Below are 19,176 nucleotides of genomic sequence, written 5' to 3'. Positions count from 1 at the left end.
CGCTGAAAGAAAATGGAACAAAACTTTTAAAACTAAAGACAGAATGCTCTTTGACTTGAATTCTATCCCAGATAAAATGTCATAAATAATGGTGGCAGAATAGATATCTTTGTATGTGCAAGACTCACAAAGTTTACTCCCTACCCACCCTTCACTTGGGAATTACTTGAGATGTACTCCAGCTATACAAGGAAGTAAATCAAGAAAGAGATGGGAATTGTGTGCCCAATTTAGAGAAGAACTAAAGAGAAGGAAAATAACGGCTAATTAATCATCCATTTCAGAAAGCAATCAGTCTAAATTAGAGGAGGTAAATAGAGAGTTCCAAGAGGACGGGTCTGGGGAGAAAAGAATTTCTATAAATTAGACAGTATGCTAGAGATATTTTATATGTTTTTTAAATAAGAGCAGAAGCAGATGATAAAGGCAGAGCACACAAAATTTAAAGCAATTAGAAAATCAGGAAAAATAGTTAACTATGAGAAAAATGCATGTAATCATAGCCACTACTCTTCTCTCCAGAAAGATAATAGTGTAAAGACGTTTGATTGATTTTCAATTTTTAAAATCAGCAAAAAGACAAAGCATGCACAGAAAAGACTATAAATATTATGAATCCTATTCGTGTAAAACTACAAATTCAAATGAGAGAAGTAGGAAGGCAGGAGAGGCAAGAGAAAGGAAGAGATGACCATGTAACACATATCTTACAAAGAGAGGCGTAGAGTGTCTATCTTCTTTACCATCCCACCCTGTCATCTAGTAATAGCGCCTTAGTTTTCCTTTGGGTCATTGCCCCTCCCCATCACATGCAGTCTTAGCGAGACTGTCAATCCACATATCCTAGTACATTCTCTAGCCCAGGGGTGTCCAAACTTTTTTCAACGTTTTTCACGAAGGGCCATATGCTGTAAAATACACAAAAGGCCGGGCCACTCACTCGAGGTGAAGTAAGTATTGCCTCACCTGGTTTATTTAAGTAAACTAAATATATTTTTGGAATTTGCTGCGGGCCAATAAAAAATGGATTGCGGGTCTCAGTTGGCCCGCAGGCCGCAGTTTGGACACCCCTGCTCTAGCCAATGGATAAGCATGTGGCCCAGTGTAGGCCAATCAGACTTTTTCTTCCTGGTAAATTAAGAATCTCCATTAATTCTCACTGGGCAGTGCCATAGGAGACAGTGCATTAATTCCTGCTCCTTAGATTCCCAGAACAACTCTTATTCCCGGCTTTTCTGAAGCCTGACTCTTCAGCTCCTTTGTGTCTCTGGATGTCGTCCTCCACCCTCATCCCCACGCCCCCAAAAATCCTTTTTTTGGCATAAATTAGCAAGAATTGGTTTCAACTAACAAGATAATAAGGTTAACAGAAATTCAATTATAGTATTTTAAGTTACAAAAGCTGAGAACTGAAAATAGTGATATAAGTATGTGAATGGTGAGCAAAACTCTCATATCTTAATAGGAAGTCAATGCAAAAGGTGTCAATTTGATAAATCATGAAAAGGCAGTATAGCAAATTATTTATCAATATGGAGGCAAGAACCAGAGACTTTTAAACTTTGAAATTTAAAAAAAGTAATGGTCTCTGGAAATAAGGGACCAGACTAGGGAGAAGTAGGACAGGAGACTTCCTTTTTATTATAAACTCATCTTAACTTCTTAATTTTTTCTGGCTATATGTATTAATTGATAAATGTTTTGATGTTAAAGAGGTGAGGAAAAAAGGATCATTGGTCTGTGTTTAATGGAGATGTTTCAGAATTTCAAAGCCTTCTCAATTACTCAGAAATGAGCCCCTGGAAGTTGTTCTGGAAACTGATATATTATATAACATCCCTGCCTCAGACTCCAAGAAAGGGAGCAAAACATCCTCCACTGGTGGATTCCTGTGGGACTCCTGGACTAGGTGGAGTCCTTTATCTCCTCTGAATGCCCTCATGGGACCCTCACCCGTGGACCACCTCAAGCATGTCTTTGCATTTCCTTGACCTGCCCTTGCCAAGCATGGAGTAGTTGACATAGGACTTGGATGCTTTGACTTGTTCTCTGCCCATCTCCTTACCCAACCTTCACCCTCCTTTTCTGGAAAATCAGAACTAGTCTTATCTCTAGTTCTGGGATCATTCAAAAGATAAAGAAAACAATGCCTCCATATCTTTAAGACCATGAGATTTGTTTTGAATGTGAGTCATAACTTTTATTATATATTTTTTAATGGCATTTTACTGATAAGACAAGGAAAGACCTTGATGCTGAAGGTGTGGAGATGGCAGGTTTCCCAGGGGTTCAATTAGGGGAAATCAGAAACTTCAATGTGTGTTTGTTTTTCTCTACCAAGTAAAGCTCTAGAGGTGATTTAAGCAGTGCCTGGAGATGGTTAGACAGGGCAGACCCTGTGGAATAGATGAAAAAGAAAGAGCATCCCAGTTCTCTGACCAGCCATCCTAGGGAGTAGGATTGGTGTTGCAATATTAGCAGTCAGCTCAAAAGGTGGCACATGTGTCCTTTTCCCATCTTCACATTCCTGTCCCCTTGGATAAGAGTGCCCTTCTCTTTTCCACATTCCTCTGCCATGCCCAATGTTAGGTCTGAAAGATAATGAGTGTTCAGAGGAGAGGAATGAAGGAATCTGAGGCTGGAAGATGTGGGAGAAGAAATGAGATGAGTTGGAAGTTTTCAGGCTTCAGACATACTGGAGTCAGGAGAAGAATTATGTGTACTCACATTTCTAAAGGCCAGCTGCCTAGCACCTTCAGCATATCACTGAGTTCTATCTGGAAATTCCCAGAGGTGTCTCATATGTGCTTATGACCAGTTCCCTCATCCTCTGCTTTGGCTCTCTCATTAAGATATTTGCTTCCTTGGCTCAATTGCTTCCTTGGTATTATAAAATGGAAGTGATAATTCTGGCCTCTAAGAAAAAAATGGATGCAATCACTGAGCATGTCAGAGGAAATGTGCTCTGTAAAGCCAAGAAATGGTCATTATCACAGTGTAGTGCTTTGGGCAGTATTAGGAAGTGATAATATCAATCAATTGACCTTATAAAGTTTATCTAGCAGATCATTTGGGCCTATCACTGGGAGACTCCAATCCCTACCTTGTGGACAAATGTGGGTTCATTGGCACAACCTTAGGTGTCAGTATCACTATTTTAATAAGTTACAATGAACTGTTACAGTAAATTTAAACTCAACTGAAATCCCAAATGATTTCTGTACAAATTATAGCTCCAATATTTTAGCATCTGTGGGACTCTACAGGGATGGACTAGACTTTGAAGGGCCTGAAGCTTATTCAATTTGAGGAGCCCTGTAAGAAAAAGAATCAAATGTATGGATTCAAAATCAACACAGGGCCTTGGAAGAGGCTGGTGTAAGTGAGAGGCCTGAGCTTAAGCTTCCTTTGCTTCATGGTAGACCTGCCTCAAGTTATACGATCATTGTGAATCACAGTATCCTCACCTACAAAATCAGGATAATAATCATTACTCTGTGGAATTATGTGGACTCGTATTCAGAGTCATTCTAGAACTCAACAACTGGTCACTTGTTATGAATATTTAAATGTAAAGAGACAATATACTATAATGATTAAGTTAAACCTTTTTCTTTTCCTGAATTCTGACTAATTGCGCTTATATGTGGACAGATCCCAGTGGACATAGGGACTAAATGATGGCCAGCCACTAACATTAACTCTCAGAATTAATAATAAAGCATTGCAATGCAGCAGCAGTCATCAGATGGAATCTTGGCAAGGACAAAGAAAGGAGTTTGAGGGAGGGGCTAAGGTAGGTAGGGAGGACTGTTGCAGGTTGGAATGTTGACTTCACTCACCCACTACCACATTACCCTCTGGGAAAAGTGCTTTAACAAACACAGCCTTGCTTAAACTTCATAGCACCTGGTGGGGGCAGAATAATGGTGGTGATCACCCTTCAGAAGGTCTTTTTAGCCACCTCATACCATAGCCCACTTACTGAGCAGCCGAGAATCAAGCCTACACCTTCATCAGCATTACTGAGTGTGCCCCAAATGTCAGGTAGAGTGCTACGTGCTTTCTATGTGTTTTCTCTTTTCATCCTCTAAGTACTTTTTATTTCCCTTTGACACAGAACCACTGGAGCTGAGGTTCAATATCTTTCCAAGGACTTACAACTATAATAGTAAATGTCTAAGCACCTATGATAGTTTTGAGCATTTTTCTATGTTAACAGATTTGGAACCCACACAAGGTTTGAAACCTGGGAAGAAATAACTTAGCCCTGGCCTGCATCTGGAACCGAGTCTGTGTCCTCTCTAAGGGAATACTCTCGAGGATTAACTTGGATGACATCCCCAAGATTGCAGGTAGATTACATTTCTGGGGCAGTGTCTTATTTATCTCTGTATTGCTAATGTTTGGTACCGTGCTGGCAACATACATTCTGTGAGATGAGGCAGGAAAGGAATATTTTGGTCATGCAGCAAACAAGGGGCAGGGCCAGGAAATACAGGTCCAGTGATTCCTACCAGAGTCCTAGTACCACTGACACCACTGCTCCTTCTCTGTGTAGGTCTGACTGCTGTAACAGAGACCCAAAATATAATGGCTTAAACAAGATAGAAGTTTATATCCTTCTTATATGAAGGCTTGCATAGTCAATTCAAGAAAGAAAGAGGCAAGGGCAAGCAAGCCCCTTCTTTGTAAACACCTAACCAGGAAGCTTCAGATATCACTTCCAGGTACATTGTGCTAGCCAAGCTAGTCACATGGCCACATCTAGCCACATGGAATGCTGAGAAATATAGCCTTTATACCTACCTAAAATTACTAGAGAAAACGTGGATGGGAGTCTTGACCACAGAGGGGCAAGCTTCGATACACAGTGAAGAAAAGACTAAGGTTTTCTCACTTGTAAAATATAATAATAATTATAACTTCCCCAAGGCTCAGTTTTTTCTAACTCTAAATAATAACAGTAGTAATTAGCATTTATTGAGCATGTACTGTGCTCTAGGTGTTATACTATACACTTAATTTACACATGTGGTTTCATTTAATCTTCCCAACAACCTTCTAAGACCGGCATTATTATTCCTTTCATTCTGGAAATGAGGAAACCAAGCCTCAGAGAAGTTAAGTAACTTGCCCAAGGTTTCATAATGAGTGTGTGAGTGACAAAACCAGACCTGGGCTCGCTGACTCCAAAGCCTGTGCATAGAACCCCTCTGCTGTACCCTAGAATGGAGATCGTCGTAGTATCTGCGCTGCAGGGTTGTTGTGAACATGAAAGGTGATGTGATGGATGGAGCACAGAGTAGGTCCTCTCCACTTTTCCCAGGGAAGGCAGTGTGCCTTCCTGAGCTTTCAGGCTTCTTTGCCTGAGTTGAGTAAACCTGGCTCCATAATGGAGACAGTCCAGAAACTGTTCATGGTTGCTGGAGACAGGCTGGGGCCGAGAGGAGAAGGAATTCGGGTTTGAGAGAGAAGAGGAAAAAGCAATAAACTGAAAAATCACAGTTCTGCAGGCAATGGAATCTATTACTCAGAGATTAAAATGTCACAAGGAGTACACGTCAGCTCCAGAACTTGGAAAATGTTTTTTCCATCATAATTATTCCTTGCCACCAACACAGGATTATTTCCCTTCCCGGAGGGGAGAAGCTTGCCCCATTCACTGTCTTTCTACCCTTCCACAGAACTCGAGAGTGCCGCTTATTTATCCATAGTATTAACAGTGGCCAACACCAGTAAGCACTTACCATGTACCAGCTACTTACAGCTTATTAATCCTCCGATACCCTGTGGGATAGGTACTACTCATTGTACCCCACCTAACAGAGCAGGAAACAGGCACAGAAATGTTCGGGAACACGCCTACCTTCACATAGCTGGTAAGAGGAGAATCAGGGTTTGAACCCAGCTCACCTGTTCAGCAGTGTAATCTTAATCACTCCTCCAAACTTCCTCCTCAGAGCCCAATTCTGTTCACGGGAAAGTGGGAAACAGCACAAGTCCTCCCAGAGAGAACCTGGCAAGTCTTCCCTTTTCTTTCTCACATTGAGGCATATTGTTGAGCCAAAAATCTGAGGCATGGATGGTGGGTCAAGGGATGTCAAATCTAACCCCAGCTGGGGTCAGTAAGCAAAATGAAGATCCATGTCCAATGGGATACTTATTAGCTAACCTCTAAAAACGAAGTTGTAGAAGAATATTGCTAAGTAGATGAGGTCACAAACAATATGTATAGTGTGGTTTCCATTAAAAAAAAGAATTTCTACACACACACACCCTCAAGAGCTTATACATCAAATCATCATGCGTCCTGTCTGAACAGCAAGAGCGTGGACAGACCTGTTCATCTTTCTTCTCATATCCCACCCCCTATTTCCATCCAGATACCTTTTTCAAAAAATCAAGTTCCATAGCCTTTAAGTGACTGATTTTTTTGGGGGGAGGGGGACTTGGAGAAAGATCTTAAAACTGATTTTAGCTTTTATGTATCAGTGAGTCTTAAAGATACATATTTTTCAGATTGGAAAAAAATTTTAAAATAAAAATTCAGTATCTCAGCATTCATTTCTCAGATTTCTAAAAAACAAATCAACACCTTATCATTTATTCTGTGTAGTTATATCCTTTGTTTCCTTGTTTGTTTAAAGGAAGAAAAAAAGTTGGAGAGGATAAGGAAGTATGCCAGGAGAACAATGAGACAGCAAATGAAGACTTATAAGATATGGAAGGCACACTATCCCAGTTCAGCAAGCTTCCCAAATCTCGTTGGCATCACTGACTCACCAGGAAAACTCAGACGTAATTCAGGTTCAAGGAAGATCTCAGGCTTGTGCCTGAAACCACCTGAATAAAAAAGCCTACAGTGAGCATGGCCTCCCTCCCAACCAAAGAAGGCACTGCCCGCTTCCCCCTCCCTCCCTCTTTCCCTTCTTTCTTCCTTCCTTCCTCCCTTCCTCCCTCCCTTCTTTCTTTCTTTCCTTCCTTCCTTCTTTCCTTCTTTCCTTCCTCCCTTCCTTCCTTCCTTCCTTCCTTCCTCCCTTCCTCTGTGCCTTCCCCCTCCTTCCTCCCTTCCTTCTTTCTTTCTTTCCTTCCTTCTTTCCTCCTTCCCTTCCTTTTTTTATTTTGAAACAAAATTACACTAATAGAAGATTTGAAGAACAATACAAAGAATTATTTTTTCCTAAACCATTTGATAGTAAGTTGCTGATCTGATGGCCCATCAGTCCTGAATGCTTTAATGTGCATTTCCTACAAACAAGGACATTGTCCTGTATAACCACACTTCAAGCATCAAAATCAGGAAATGCACATTGATATACCACTAAGGGCTCATTCTCAGACCCCATTTGAGTTATGCCAATTGTCCCAATCATGTCCTTTATGGCAAAAACGATGCCGTCCAGAACCAAGTTACAGCCAGTTGTCTATCCCTTTTGTCTCCTTCAGTCTGCAATAGTTTGTAAGGTTCTCCTTGTCTTTCAAACCCTGACAGTTTCGACGATTTCAAGGCCAGTTATGTTGTAGAATGCCCCTCGGTTTGGGTTTGTCTGTGTGCTTTCACTTTGTTAAATTAACATTTGTTAAGTGGAGCACACAGGGTGCTGGAGGATGAGCCACAGTTCAACAATGAGAGAAACTGGAATAGAGAGGCTTATTACTCACAGACCCAGACAGAAGTTCATGGTGTGCCTCAAGGGGCCTCACTGGAAGGTCAAGGCAGAGTGCAGATGAAGACAGGACCTGGGCGCTTGCCTTTCTTGGGGTTCATGAGTGGATTGCTTGAAAGATCCCCAGCTAAGGCCATATCAGTCAATTCAAACCAAAAGAGCAGGAAAATACCAAGGGTCCAAACCCTCACGTCTTAGATTTGGCAGGGAACCGTTGCAAAAGGTCATGCTGACCTTAAACAAAAGTTGAGTGGGTGTTCCTTCACCAAATAGTATTTATGCAGAGTGGAAAAGAAAGAATTGCAACCCGGTACATGCAGACAGAGAGAGCCACGCGCATGAAGAAGGAACAGAAGCAGGTCGCCTTTTACAGAAGGGAGGAGGAAGTCAGGGAGAGAGCTGTTCCAACCATAGAGTTCTTCCTGTAGGGCTCTCACTGACACACAGGGTGTGAGAGCTCCCCCCACAGGAGCTCTGTCTGCTTACGGTCTCTGTCATAAATTCTGACAGTCAGCACATCTGAGGTGGCCATGAGGAGAGGCTGTTCTGATTTGTTGTTGCTGTGGAAAAATCTGAAAAGTGTCTTGACCCCCACTGAGGAAATGTTTTCTTTCTGGGTGTGATAAAGAGCAGGCTCTGAAGATGTTGGGAAACAAAAGAGGAAATAGCATTTTAAAAAAGAAAATCTCAGGGAATCCAGCCTCGCGGTGGAAATCGTGTGCTCCTCGATCGTATGCTTGTGCATGTGTTACGCTTTGGGCATTCAAAACCAGGTGGGGCCAGGGCAACCTCCATCTGACTACGCGGGCAAACGTTCTGACAGAGCAGCACCAGTCAACAGACCTTTCTCTTCTCATCCCTGGGTTTCGCGTCTCTTTTTTCCAGCCCTCCTCCTCCTCAAGCTCCTTTCCTTCATCTCCCCCAACGCCACCAGCCAAGACTTCACTGAGACTGAACTTCATGAAGACTGAGAGCCTCCCAAGCTTCTTTTGAATTAAATTTTTACTGTGTAAAATATACATGTCCTAAAATTTACCATTTTAACCACTCTTAATTGTACAGTTCAGTGGCATGAAGTACATTCACATTGTTGTGCAACCGTCACCACCATCCATCTCCAGAACTTTTTCATTTTGCAAAACGAAAACTCTGTACTCATTCAACACTAGCTCCCCATTTTCCTCCCTCTTCAGCTCCTGGCAACCACCGTGCTACTTTCTCTACACATTTGATTACTCTAGATATCTCATCTGAGTGGAATCACAAAGAATTGTCCTTTTTGTGACTGGCTTATTTCATTGTGTATAGTATCACTGAACACAAGGTTTACCTGTGTTGTAGCATGTGACAGGTTTCCTTCCTTTTTAAGGTTGACTACCCGCTGAGCTTTTAAAAGTTACGTAGCGACGCGTATATCAGTCGGCTAAGGCTGCCATAGCAAAGTACCTCAGATATTAATTTTCTCAGTTCTGGAGGCTGGAAGTCCAAGATCAGGGTGTCAGCTGGTTTGTGCTCTTCTGAGTTCTCTCTCCTTGGCTTGCAGATGGCCGCCTTCTTGCTGTGCCCTCATGTGGCCTTTCTTCTGTGTACATGCATCCCTGGTATCCAAACTGCCTCTTCTTGTAATGACACCAGTCAGATTGAATTAGGGCCCAAACTAATACCCTCATGTTAACATAATCACCTCTCTAAAGACCCTATCTCTAAATAACGGTCACATTCTGAGGTACTGGAGTTGGAACTTGAACATATGAAGGTCACAGTCCATAACAGTGACCTTGCTGAGAAACAGACTCCTCAAGTATACGAAAGTCACCGTGGCCACCTTGTAGTGTGCTGGTTCAGCTTATGCACTAGAAGCCCCCAGCACAGCCCTGGAGCATGGCCACCGCTCCACGGAATCAGCTAGCGTCACCGTGGTATTTTCCCAAGTCCTAGTACAGGTCCTTCAATACACACTGGGTGCTCACTTGACGTTTGTTACTTCTTGCATCTTGGATTGGGTGGGGGTTGTGGCAGCCAGAGGAAGGAGACCCAGAATCCCATCACTGTGGGAAAGGGAAAAAATGGGGAGGCTAACACAGACTTCAGCTGCTCACCGCTCCTGCCCCGCCAGCCTGGGACTTCAGAGCTGCCTTATTTTAATGATGGATAATCATAACAGTTACAGCTGACTATGTGCCAGGTACTGAACGAGGTACTCTAGAGAACTTGTCTCATTTAATCTTCAAGTAGCTACTTTTATTGTATCTATGGCTCAGACAACTAAACGGAGGTCCAGAGAGTTGAAGTAACTTGCCAAGTCGCACAGATGCCAAGTGCTGGAGTCAGCATTCAGACCCAGCAGGTCTGTGTGGTGAGCCCAAGGGCTTCTGAAGACCATGACATAAAAACTACACATGCATGTGAATAACAGCGATAAAAGTACTTATATAACAAGGGGGTATGGTTAGAGGATAGGATACTGGCTATTTTTCTTTCATTTCAAATTTTCTACATCTTCAATAGTGTCTGTGAAATTCACTATTTTTAATTTGAATTATTCTAAGAAAAGACTTTGCGTGCTGGGGTGCTTCTCTCTTAGGGATTAAAGAAAAGCACACATGCCGCCTCTCCAGTACATCAGCATAAAGAGCTGTCCTGTTTTTCTTCACCTGCCACCTGGACTTTAAAAGCAAGCATCTATCTCCAGCAATAATAGATTTTCAAAACATTCTCTTTTTCTTTTCATTTTTCTCTTCTCTCACTCTCTTTTCTCTTCTTTTTCTTCCTCTCTTTGTTTTTAAAGAAACTCATATAAGTGACCTTGTATCAATTTATCCTTGGAATATGTGTGTTGCAAGCTCTGGGTCCTTCAAGTTCCAACGGTGTGACAGACATCTTGGATTTGAAGAGTTCTGGGAAGAATCACAGAGGACAGGGTTGTTTTGTTAGTTTTCGTGAGCTGCAGAATATTTTATTCTCAAAGCAGTAAGAAAACTCTAACCTCACCACACCCACCCTTACAAGCCAATTTTAAAATTTTTCTCTAAGAAATTAGTAAAGTCCCTATAAAGGCCAGTAAGAAAATTTCTTCCTCTGAAAATTGTTAACTTTCTGGGTTCCACTGAAAAAAGTCATCTTTTGCCTAAATAATATCTGACTTCTTTGCCCTAAAGCTTGGACAGATTGTGATCTTGTATGATCAAATTCATATGAGATGTAGAATATCAGAAGTAATTAAGTATCCTCAATGCTCTCTTAACACGACCCAATCTTACTTTTTTCAGGTTCGTGGAGATCTCACTGAAATCTCCAACTCACTCAATATATCTACACTGGACTGGCCATGAAACCAGCTGTGAATGGTGAGAAAGGTGGGCCTTGACACATTGCATCAGGTGACCCTGCTATGCCAAGCCAAAGGCATCCAGTGTGAGTTCACGTAAGGAGACCATGAGGTGGCCTGAATGGAGAACGCAGCCCAGAGGGAAAACTTCATATTAGATGACAAATATTCAGTCAGATCATCTTGCATGCAAGACACAGAGCATATGACCACAGAAATAGAGGCAGGAAGAGGAAAACTGGAAAGAAGCAGCAGAAACAGAAGGAGTCTTGGTTTCTCCTCTTCAGAGGAGACTAGACTCCGCTAACTGGAGTTGCTATGGTTTCCTGCATAGTTTTCCAATTCCCCACGAGGCCTGAATGTATAGCTGCTTTGATGATTTTCTTTGCTAACTCACTGCACATATGTGTACAGCTATCAAAAACCCCCATCTCTTGAGAGTTCTCAAGTATACCTTTGTTATTTTGGTTTTGTTTGTTTCTGCAACTGAAAAGAGCTCAACAGCGTTGTCTAAAAATGAATTCATAACCTTCTTTCCCGATCTACTCTTTATCATATGTTGCCTACTTTTTGGTATCACCATCCTTGTTGTTTGATTTCTCCCAATACCTCACCAAATTCTGTCAACCCATTATCCAGGTCATATCAATTCTGTCTCCACAATACAGCTTCAAAATATCGGGGCTGGTAAACATTCCTCCCACATAGCACCACCCTCCCACCCTTCGCTCTTAGCAGATATCACTAATTGATCACTGTATTTTTTTCCCACTTACTAAGCAAAGGTAAAAGGACAAATAGCTCTACTCTTTGAATGCTTATTATATATATCAGGTACTGTACTAAGCACTTTGCATGCCTTATCTCAATTAATTCTCATAAACACTCTGTGGAATATATACTATATTGGCTTTTCCATTGTACAGGTGAGAAAAGTGAGACTCAGAGAGAAGGGAGACTGCCTCCTCCCTTCCTCCAATCCCCCAGTTTTTCTCCGTAGCCTCCCACTGACGGAACATAGCTGGAGCCAGTTGGCAGGGCAGCAGGGAAATGGAGTTTGCAGGAGTCGGCTCCTTGTGGTCCAGACCAAAGCAGAAGGGCAGGGATTGGATCTGAGACCAAACGGAAGGACTGGCGAGAAGCCTCTCCTGATTTTGCAGCCAAAAGGCTTCTGTCCTGATCCTGAAAGCCCAAAGGACTTGATCCCGAAATTTCCTTCTGCACTTAACACTGTTGATCACATAGTTCTCTATTTGTATTTATATATCACATACATTTTCGAGTCTTTTCTCCTTTGGTCTATAGGCTCTATAGGTCTATGGGGTAACACACAGTGAACCATTGTCATTCTTGTCATAATGCCTAGCCCCATGCTTTGCTCAATAAATATTTATTGAATGATGAATGATATGTATTCAATGTCTGTGCTTCCTCAGACTGAGGCATGTAGCAGTGTGTCAGGGGGTATGCCAAGCCACAAGACAAACACCTTACATTTCCCTGGAGAGTCAATTTCACAGTGTGGTAAGTGATTTTAAACATAATTTTTATATGAAAACAAAAAAAAATTAAGTCAAACATAAATTTACATGTTTTTCTTTTAGATAAAATAATTCCAAAAATGTTAGGCTCTTCGTGTGTTCATTTTCTTTCCCCTTTCATTCTTTCTTCCACAAGTGTTGCCCAAGCCTTTTCTGTTACGTATGCCAGGCACTGTTCTAGACATACAGGATCCCTGCCTTCAGGGAGCTTACAGTCTAGTGCAGACACCAGCAAACCTCTATCAAGGACCAGGTAGCAAATGTTTGAGGTGTTGTGGGAAACATTCCCTGTTGCATTACTCAGACCTGCCATTGTAATATAAAAGCAGCCATAGACAATACCTAAACAAACTCAAAACAGGTAACCAGCTGGATTCCGTCAGTGTGCCATGTCGTTTGCTGACCCTGGTCTAGTGGGAAAAACAGACACTAAAAAATTTAGGATGTTACCTTGTTAGAGAAGAATACAATACAAGATGCTCCACGGGCAAAGAGGGTAAGTCAGGAGTGGCTTCATCAGTGCACAACCCGTGCAGTCACAGGGGGCCCACTCAGAAGGGACGCCACGCTTGCTTTGATGCTTTCTTGTCACCATCTTGAAATTCTTGATAACCTTATGTTTGAACTTGTGAAGTCAAAAGGGACCCTGGAGCATGCAAATGAGCAGAGAAACTATGCCAGGGTTTAATGTCTCATATGCACGGCAGCGGGCGGCGCCAAGCAGCTGGCCGGGCCGGCTGGGGAGCATGCGCACACGGGAGCTGTGCAGAACCCTGCGCGGCTCTAGGCGCAGCCCCACCTGGGTCCTGGGCCCCGACTGGCTGACGGCAGCAGCAGCAGCAGCAGCAGTAGATTTTTTCTCCTTCACCATACCTATCTCTCTTTCTTCTTGATCTTTCTCTTTCCCTCTTCCTTGCTATCCTCCCTGTCTGCCTGCCTCCTCTCTTCACCGGTATGGTCTTCCATGTGTGTTGACTATGTGTTGCTGTTCCTTGTTATTAACAACTACGTGCATTTATCCACCACATAGAGTGGCCAGGTTTAACAAATAAAAACACACGACACCCAGGTCAATTTGAATTTCACATAAACAGTGATTAATATTCAGGATACACTTTTACTAAAAAAAATTATTTGTTGGGTTTTTTTTTCCCCTGAAACTTAATTTTACCTGGCATCTGATATTGTATTTGGCAGCCCTACGCCCAACTAACTGTAGCTCAGTGTGGGCCCCGAATGTTTGTCCCGTGAGTCAGTGGCTTCTGGAAATAAAAGATGTCCCATACCTACTCTTTGATCAAGTTTGTGTCTCTATTATTATTTTAAAAAGCTGAGTAACCAATATTCCCTGAACACTGCAGACAGCCGACAGTTTCTGGTCTCTTGCTTTTTTTATATGATGCCTACATCCTCAAGGAGCTTTCCTGGCCTTCTTAGGCGTATCCAAGCCTGCCAGCACTGCTCCACTCCAGGTATGGGAGAGGGCTGTCACCGCACAACAGAGGGTCTCAGGGTAGTCAGATTTCAACTCATATGTCAGCCTCTGTGAGGGAAAAGGTTACTTCTACCTGGGGGAAGGGGTGGGGGGAGTGAGGCATCTTCCAGCATCACATCTTTGCCTCTTATCTGCTACATTTTCCGAATGACTGGGGCATGGGGTGGGGTGGGGGAGCAAAACCTGCTCCCCCTTTCTGATGCTTCTTAGCCCTCTGTGGGGGTGAAGCTTACAAGAGAAGGAGTCATGGCTGGTGCTCCTAGATGACGCTGAGGTGGGACGTTGCTGACAGTCGCTTCCTGGCCTCCCAGCCTGACGCCCTCCCTGTCTGCTGGTGTCTGAACTAACACAATCAGTGTGTGCAGCTGACAGAGTTACATAAAGTTGGCAGGGCCTAGGGCCTTCTGAAAGGCATGGCCATCTCTCTTCTGCACTGAGAACATTTTCAAATGACTCCAGGAGCTGCCGAGCTCCAAAGCCCAGCGAGCACAGCTCCCCTTCCCCAAGGCACTGACAGGGCCTGCAGCCAGGCATTGCCGTTCCTCAGTGCTGCAGTCCAGGCCAGGCTTTCGGTTCTCCCTACTGGAGGCCTGCCATCCTTATTGAGTGTATTTCCAAGAAAGCAGTTGACAGGCTTGGCAGTGCTATTCCTGGAAATGTTCAATAGGCCATCTTCTGGCAGGGGCTGCCACTGATGGATGGGTCGGAAGGGGAGACCGTGTGCTCAGTGCCATCTCTGCCTAAGCCTATTCCCAGGTGCCTCTAAGCAACAGCCGTCCGGAATACCACGGGCTGTCAGCTGGCAGGGCCGGCGGGCCTCTGTGGAACGCTCTTCCTCCCTGGCAGGGAGGCTGCCAGCGGGCTTGCTGCTAACTAAAGACAGGCGCCCTAAAACACATCAGCTGTGCCTGATGTGCTGCGTGTCCCACAGTAAACTCTGCAGGGGAGAGTTGGCCACGGCCAAAGGGCATTCTAGACAGCAGATTTAACTCTTATGGCTGCCATGGGAGAGAGGCCGAGTCTGGTGCTGGGCAGAGGAGCTGGAGGCTGGGGTGAGAGGGTGGAATTGCCCTGGGGTGCGGAGCAGAGCATGGAGCAGACGTCTCAGCCTCAGCACTGTTGACACCAGGGCCGCTGCCTCTTTGTCGGGGCTGTCTGTGCACTCTGGGGTGTTCAGCAGCAGTCTTGGCCTCCACCCACTACATACCAATAGCACCTCTATGGGTCCCCCTCCCGTGATAGTGACGATCAAAAATACCTGCAGATATTGCCAAATGTCCCCTGGAAGGCAATGCCAGGGAGAGAAAGACAAAACCTCAGCATCTGGTCTCCAGTTGAGCTGTGTGATGCCAGGCAAATCACAGCATCCTTGGGCCTCAGTTTCCTCATCTCTAAAATGGAAGAAAGAGAAGGAAAAACCAAGGGAGTATGGAGAGCCGTTGAGATAATGCGTGGTTTGCACTTTTTAATGGTCTCAAAGAACCAATAAAACAATGTACCAGGAGGTTATCTAATGCTTGAATCCTTCGCTTCCTCAGAGGGCCTGGCTCCCTCTGAAAGGAGAAAGCAGATGAATATTTACAGAATTCCCAAGACTCTCAAATTAAAATGAACAAATGCTTTTGAAAGCTTTTCTGTTTATTATTGTTTTTAATCAAACACGATTATGCTGTGACCGTCTAAGGTTAATGAACATGATTTCTCTTGTCTTCCTTGAAAGAGGTTTTGTATTTTTTCTTTTATCAACATGCTAGGAATTCATCCCTTCAGTAAAAGAATAGAAAGAAAGAAATGGGGAGGGGGGGTCTCTCTCTATTTTCTTTACAAAATTAATGTCTTCTTCTTTATAATTAGTAACAAAAACTGACAAATGAAACGCCACAGCTCTATGGACAGACACTATTGCTTTAAATGAGCTTTGCAGTTATGTAATTCTCTGGCTCACTTCACCCCTCCCGCTTTCAAGGAACCGTAAAGAAATCTTTAAAGGCTAATATTTCTCCTGTTCACACTGGCAGAAAAACACAAAGGAAATGAGTAAACTGAGCACCCTTGAAGGTAAAAATGAAGAGCTGAGTCCTTGAGGACCAGGTGACACAAGCATCCTAGTCTCGGGGTCCTTGTGAAGATCCAGGCAGCCATGGCCCTTCTTTTGCGGCTGTGTTCACTGGAAAATCCAAGGCTACGTTTGCTTTGGGAAACAGGACACTGTGATTAATCAAAGAAAACAAAAACAGCTTCCCTTTCCATAATGGGCTCATCCACTGGCTTTTCTAGGAAATACCCTGATCAGGCTGTTCCTTCTATTTCCTTAAAGGATAACGGGGGTGGGGATGGGGGGGATTGGGGTTAGGAGGTACGTGAGGAGGTGTCCATGGAAGTTTATACCCGAATAGTCCCTTGCCTGAAAAAGGCTTCATCATGCTAACTTGCTCCGAGCACTGAGCACGGGCCCCGTAGAAGACATTAGATGTCCTCTACCACAGCCATCATTGTCCCTGCTCTGACCCAAGATTCCCAGCAGCTCCTACAGAATCGTTCTGATCAGACAGGCTTCTGAGAAGGGCAGCTGGGGAAGTGAGACTGTCTGAACCAAAGTGATGGAGAAGGGTCAGCAAAGGAGGCCAGGAGGCACTGTTGAAAAACCCTCTCACATGCTGACCTTGTTAGCAGCAAACACAGTGTAATTCTGATACGAGGGGAAGGGCTGGGACCTGGGTGAGGAGAGTAAGACACCACTTCTGGGGCTCAATTTAAAGGTACCAAATAGGCCCAGCCATCAGATAAATCATGTAAACAATATTTTAATGCAATTTTTTAAAAAATCGAAGTTAATGTCAAAAAAATCCACGATGAACAAAATATCAAAATATAAAGACAGGAGCTGGTTTCACGAGCACCGTGTGTCCCCAGGGACGAGCACTTGACTTTGAGTGGTCTCATGGCTTTGGAGGGTCTCAGTGAAGCAGAACAACCGAAGGACCGGGATGCAGAGTCAAGGACAGAAGAGTAGCTCGTGACTGGGTGGCCTTCATGTGTGTCCAGCCTCTCTGAGTTCTGCTCCTTGTTTGTCATGTGGGCTTGAGACCGGCCCCACCTACCGCACAGGAGTTGTCAGGACCAAATGAGACCTTGTTCAGAAAGCATTTGATAAACCATAGCTTATGGCATCCTTGGAATGTACAATGGAAAGCATAACAACAGTGGTAACTGGAGTAGTAGGTAATGTGGAACAGTTTTGGAAAAGAAAGGAGAGAAAAAGTGGGAGGGAGGAAAAGGGTGGAGAAGCAGGCAGGCTGTGTGGTGGCAAGTGGGAGGAGCCCCCCCCAAGGTTCTGGGTTCTGACCTGAATTCAAGCCTCAGCTCAGCTATTTACAACTTGCAGAGCCTCAGCCATTTTCCAATTTCTCTGAGCCTCAGTTTTCTCAGTTTTAAAATGGGAATAATAATAAATTCACCATGAAGTAATGTGTGCACAGCATGCAGTATAGTCTGGCACAGACTGGATGTTAACCCCTTCCAGCGCGCGCACACACACACACACACACACACACACACACTCACCTTTCTGCACCCCCGCACCCCCACTGGGGCTTCTCTCATGAAGAGAAAAGAAAGAGAAACAAGAAGAGAACAGGAGAGGCATGAAGAACATAAGCCATGTTTGGAGGAGGTAAGAGGATTGAAGGGGGGACTGAGAGAGGAAAGGGAGGAGGAAGAAAAGGAAGAAAGAATGTGGGGACATTTAGCTCCCCTCTGAAGCTGAGAGTCTCAAAGAGCAAATCAGTTCCAGTTTCCTGGGAAGCATCCAAGGAAAGAATCAAATTCAACAATGTATTTAAGATATATCTGTGATGACACACGTAGCTCTGATTCACTAAGTTTACCTGCTGTAGAATATTTTCGAACATGCCTCCATTTATAGATCCATTCTCCCAAGGGTGGACATTTAAGTTGTTTTAAAGGGGCTTCGATTGTATTAGTAATGTTTTATTTCTCGAGTTGGGTGGAAGGTATGGAGAAGTTCAATCTGTTGGTCTCTTTTTTTCTATGCCTGAAACAGACACACTCAGCTAGAACTCCTTCTGATCCAGCCAAAAGGCAGATGAGACTTCTGGGAGTGCATGAAGCATGTCCACATGGAGGGTCCGAGCAGGGCGAGCAGGCTGCAGGTGTCTGCCCGGGAGCCGCCCTGCCCTACAGGAGGCCAGGGCCCCTGGTGGCTCTGCCTGGCCTGGGAAAGCAGTGGTCCAGCCACACTGAGACTCCGCTTGCAGGCCTGTGGTTACTCAGACACACCTGCTCCCTGAGATCTTGCCCTGACCTGGAAGCCCCAGAGCTGGGCCCCACAGGCCGTCCCAGACCCAGGACTGGGATTTCGTGGGAGCCTCACTAGAGATGCTTCAGGGAAAATAGTTTTCTCCTTGACTATCTGAACTTCTCAGAATCAAATCTCTGTACCTTTCGTAATGGTACAAAGAGGAAAACTGTAAGCTTGGGGAGCTGCGGGTCACTGTTGATCCCCTGGAAGTTAGTCCGTGCATTTCCTTACTAAAGAGCAGGAGAAAGAGGTGCCAAGAATCCAAAAGAATACATCTTCTGAAAAACAGTTCCTGTTTACCTCTGGAATGTGTGGCTCCTTCCTTCCTCTCCTCCAGTAGATTTGTTCCTTAGAGACTATTTGCTTTGGCTACAATCAAAATCAGTCTGCATTCCCCAGCATCCACTTGCTCTGTGGGCTGTCTCCCCTCAGGCAGCCTGAGGGCTGAGCACCGGCCTCTAGCAGCCAGCCTGCTACACGCACAACCACCACTCGGGCCTGGGACTCAGGGCAGCGACAAGGGCGAGGAGACTGAGGCACGCGCCTTGGGCACAGAGTTTAAGAGGACACCCGAAAACTCAGTACTTGAGATAAGTAATATTTTAATGCAGTATTTTAAAAAATCAAAATTAATGCCAAAAAATTCCATAATGAACAAAATATCAACATTTCAAATAAAGATGAGGTCCATGCAGAAGCCCCCAAATTGGGTTCAACTAGGAAGTGCTAACGTCAGCCTTTCATTTGTGAATCCTTGGACCATCTCAGCAGGTCAGTGAAGAGCATGTCTCCACCCCTCCAGAAATATGCCTCTACCCACA

The 19,176-nt window shown here is 44.1% G+C and overlaps 1 protein-coding gene across 2 annotated transcripts in view; it reads right to left on the bottom strand.

Annotated features, from left to right (window-relative positions):
* The window catches only part of CRADD (CARD and death domain containing adaptor protein), a 392,758-nt gene that overhangs the window by 139,520 nt on the left and 234,062 nt on the right, over positions 1-19,176 (bottom strand). The window contains exons 6-8 of one of the 2 annotated variants that reach the window (XR_016022536.1): positions 15,293-15,425; positions 12,990-13,185; positions 7,078-10,567 (exon numbers count right to left, since the gene is read on the bottom strand). The gene's annotated coding sequence lies outside the window, so the exon portion shown is untranslated. Of the gene's footprint in view, positions 1-7,077; positions 10,568-12,989; positions 15,426-19,176 lie in introns of those variants that run through there. The other variant, XR_016022537.1, reaches the window with a different exon arrangement.

The sequence above is a fragment of the Rhinolophus sinicus genome, chromosome 1 (assembly GCF_057876585.1).
Source record: "Rhinolophus sinicus isolate RSI-liver-muscle chromosome 1, RSI-T2T, whole genome shotgun sequence".
Taxonomy (NCBI): domain Eukaryota; kingdom Metazoa; phylum Chordata; class Mammalia; order Chiroptera; family Rhinolophidae; genus Rhinolophus; species Rhinolophus sinicus.
This window is presented reverse-complemented; position numbering and strand designations above follow the sequence as displayed.